Source organism: Solanum pennellii, chromosome 10 (assembly GCF_001406875.1).
Source record: "Solanum pennellii chromosome 10, SPENNV200".
Lineage (NCBI taxonomy): Eukaryota > Viridiplantae > Streptophyta > Magnoliopsida > Solanales > Solanaceae > Solanum > Solanum pennellii.
The window spans coordinates 26,711,251-26,715,742 of record NC_028646.1 but is presented as its reverse complement, the minus strand read 5'-3'; the positions used below and the strand labels follow the sequence as shown (position 1 = coordinate 26,715,742).

At 28.2% G+C, this 4,492-nt stretch overlaps 1 long non-coding RNA gene across 1 annotated transcript; it reads right to left on the bottom strand.

The window, feature by feature from the left end:
- Nucleotides 1-390: 390 nt before the first annotated feature.
- Nucleotides 391-2,428, bottom strand: LOC107032327. The gene is made up of 2 exons (XR_001458348.2): nt 2,039-2,428; nt 391-726 (listed from the first exon to the last, which is right to left on the bottom strand). It is a non-coding gene; the product is annotated as an uncharacterized LOC107032327 (long non-coding RNA).
- Between the last annotated feature and the right edge of the window lie 2,064 nt (nt 2,429-4,492).

Sequence of the window (4,492 nt, the reverse complement as noted above, 5' to 3'; positions counted from 1 at the left end):
CAAACTCTTTCGTATAAAAAATCAAAACTTTGTAGTTGATTGAATATTTTGTCACAAAATTTATCTATACCAACAAAATGAGGTTGTAACTAACTTTTTACTTTAATTAGTGATGGCATCATTTGTCTCTAATGTTAAATGTATTTAGTAGTCAAATAAAAATAGTTGCGTCACTAAATACTATGTTTATGTATGAAAATTTGTTGTCTCCAAATGTAATAATTAGTGACAATTTTGCGTTTACAAAAATAACCTAGAATTTTGTAGTTAAAATCAATCATTTCATAACCAAAAATATTAGTTTTACTGACACCACAAAATTGTCAGTAAAAATTATTGTAACTAGTGAAAAATACAATTGTGATAGAATGCAAATTTAATACGTAATTAAAAATAAATTATATAATTGATCAAAAAATAATTTGAAGACAAATGTTTTGTCACAAATGTAGACAATTTATGACAAAGTAATGTCTTATAACAATGATATGCTTATCTTGAAAGATACAATGTAATCTAATCATTACGTCTTTCTCCTATCTCGTGAGCTTCACTTGTTTTGAGCAAAAAAAATTGAGTTGTTATTCCCAACTTTAGATTTGTTGATGAAATTTCCTTGACACACCTCCCTTTACAAACGGAATCTCTAATATCATTTTTGAGGACTTCATTTCCCAATACTTTTCTTTAACTTTTCATGAACTTCAATCTTGATTCCAGTTAGATCTGCATTGTTAAAAAGAAAAATCAATTCAACATACTATCTTAAATGAAAAAAATGACACAGTATTGATTAGTAATTCCTACTTATAAACTAAAATCTGAAATGTTAAATTCTGGACTGAAAATAACAAGTGAAAAATTATGGACTCTTAGGAGTTGTTTGGTTGAGAATAAATTGAAAAAATATCTCCAAGTCTAACATCTCAGGGAATATAACATCTCAGGGAATATTTGAAAAATAAAGAATCATAAGACAAGAGAAGATATGAATATAAAAAAAGAAAAAGCTACAAAATTTTCAATAAAGAGAAGGGGGAGGAAAAATAGGAAGATGCATCTAATGTCTAATGCTCCAAAGACTCACGTCTAGTATGTATTTTGAATTTCAAAAAAATATTGTAGTGTGACCTTTGGAATTAAAATTCTAATTCTTATGCTTTGGAAAATCTGATTTATATGCAACAATATCTCCTATAAGAATTTCATGAGGAAGAATAATATAGTAATCCGACGAAAGATTATAAACATGTTTAATAATACAGTCAAGGTGATGGAGCATACCTACAACTAAAATAATATAAGGAATATTTGGAGTAACAAAGAAAAAATCAAAATGACAAGTGACATCACTATTTTGAATCAATGGACAAAAATAACAATACAAAAAACAAACCCAGAGAATTGCCATTAAGATACAAAAAGTTGTAAGAAATATATCATTTTTAGTTCATTAACATATAGACCATACATAGACCTTACTCTTACCTCACCTCATAGGGATTTTGATAGGCCCTCAACTTAGATAAAGTCTACCAAACACATCCAACAACTAAAAAGGAGATGAAAACAAAAGTAAGGTGTATTCCTATTTGCTTAAGTATGGTTGTTACCTTAGCATATAGTGACAGAAAATGTTACATCATTTAGAATAAGTTTAAAAAGAGGAAAAATAACATACAACCACTTTTTTTTTTATGAAGTTTCTTTTAATTAATTTGGATGGAAACAACTGGATACGAATTAAATAGTAAAACTCATATTTACAGGGAAAAAACATCACGAATGAGACATAAAAAAACATTATAGACTAAAAACAACAATTGAAATCTCTAACAGAAACCATCTGCAGATTTCATGTCTGATGGATATTTCGATAAAGTCAAAGTGTGGATGAAATATCAATAGTCAAGCTAAAATTCTGGAACACAACCAAATCATATATAACACAATAAGAAAAGCAACAACATGCGTTTTTCAGATTTTAGAACTAGTTAAAGTAAACAAAAAAGTATAACAGATTAATTAAACTTAATACCAGACGAATCTTTACAAATCCATTTTTGATAGACGTAGGTCTGAACGCCTCCGAAGATCGCTAGACTCGCTTGCTTCGCCGAAGCTCGCTGGAGGAGGCTCAAGACGGCTCGGTCGTGAACACGCCAATAGAAACAGCGGACGCTTGTCTCTTGGTTGTCACGACTGTACTGATGCCTGACAGAGTATTAAAGAGAAGATGAGTGGCGGTTGTTCGATCGATTTTCGCGAGAAGTGGGAGAGGATAAGGATCTCATCAGTGAAGAAGGATAAGAAGAGAGCAGGAAGAGAAGGAGAGAGGGGTGGTTCCGCCAGTTAGAGCAATGGAGGAGCCGCTGGTACGGTGGATCTCCTTGGAACAGGGAGGGTACGTGAAAAAGGGGTCTGTTGGTGTGATAAAATAGGTATAACAAAGGGGTTTCAATCTCAGCCGTTGAATTAGATGACTTGATTGGTTAGGATTGGTTGATAAATATTAATGAAAATGATGGTTATGATCAAAGGAGATTGAAGTCTGAAATTGGATGTCTAATGGGTTATAATTAATAATTAAGTGTGTGAAAAACTCAACTGAATGATGTACCAAATCGAATGTTTCATATTTTTTATTATCGTTTCTATTTTTTATGAGCATTTGTGAAGTTATATTATTGTGTTATGGCGACAAATTTATTAGAGAAGTCATATATTTATTTTATAAATATTTTTCTTATTGGTTAAAACGAAAACAGAACCGTTAAGGACCATTATCGAAAAATGAAAACCGATAAAATTTCTTATTGATTTAATGTATTTAAAAAATCAAAAACAGATAAACTGAACCAATAATACATTAGACTGGACCGACCGATACATACCCCTAGTTAGAACCGAAAGGCAAATGGGATATAAAAGGCTCTAATTGAGATAAAATTTAATTCAAAAGCCTAAATTTTAATAAACGGATATGAATTAAATAAATTTGATTGAATAGGCTATGATTTACATGATTTGGAGGAAAATAAAATAAATTGCTATCCAATAAATAAATATACTACACATATTATATATATATATATATATATATATATACTAAAAGTGTAAAATTATTTAAAAATAGAATGATCTGTTATAATAATTTGTAAATAGTAAAATACAATAATTAGATAACATTCAAGCATAATTTAAAACATATAATAAAAGAAATAGATTTTAAGATGCATATTTCGAATAGCAATCTAGAAATGGATTATAGGTCGGTCAAATTGAATGTCAAGAGTACTCAAGAAGTGAGTCTACTAGATTAAGTATATAATACAACAAATTTAAACTAAAAAGAAAGAGAGAAAAATATTAAATAACTTGTAACTTTTTTTTTTTTGAAACAGACCGATTTTATTATTTTGTTCATTTTATTTTAGCTTGAGAAATTTGAGTAACTAGATCAAATTTCTTTTTTTTTTGTATGAAAAACATATTTTTAAAAAAAACTCAAATTGATTATGAATCGTTAACCACTAAAGAAAGAAACACAACATATTCAATTCATTAACAACTATGAAATAGTTGAAAAAATTTGTTCAAGATTTAATTTGATGGAGATTTGTATTTAGTTCATATACGCCTAAGTTGTATATAAAAAATAGATTTAGATCAAATATGATATTCTTTGAATACTTAAAGGAATAAACTCGACAAATATATAGTTAAGAAACTAAAACGGTAAGTATATAGTTGAGGGACCAGAGTTCGTAACATTTTGAATAGTTAAAGGACTAAATATGGTATATAGTTGTTGAACTCTTGTGTACCTTCCAATAGTTTAGGAACCATTTATGTTTTTTTCTTAATTATGAATAATCGTAGCTAAATAAAAAAAAGTTGTATTTATCTATGAATTTTTTATAGCACATAGTTGAGTTATTCAGCTACAAATTTTAATCGTCACTACTTAAAACTTTACATATGTTGTGACAACTTTTTGTTGTCACTAAATCAGCGGTTGGTCAGAGACAATAAAATAATTGTCACTAATTAGTTATATCATTGGAGACCAAAATAAATGTCACAATTAAATCTAAATTTTTATAACTAAAACTTATAATATTTGGCCACAAAATCTAATTTTTCGTTATTGTAAAACATATTTTATGAGACAAAAAAATTTTGTCCAGAAAAAGTAATTAATTTCAAGACAAAAACATAGTTTTCACGAATTAAATGCATCACCAGTGACGAAATAATATGTTAATAATAACTTTAAATTTGTGACTAATAGTACTCACAAATGTCGCCAATTCAGTTTTTGGTGGAAAAATTTATTGGACAAAACTTTGCTATGGTTTTGTATGTTTCGTCGTTAAAAGTATGTGTCTCGTATATTTAAGCACAAAAAGTAATTTTTTGTCACAATAAGTGAATAATTAGTGACAAATATAATGTCGTAGCTAATCATTTCGTAGCTATATATCATATT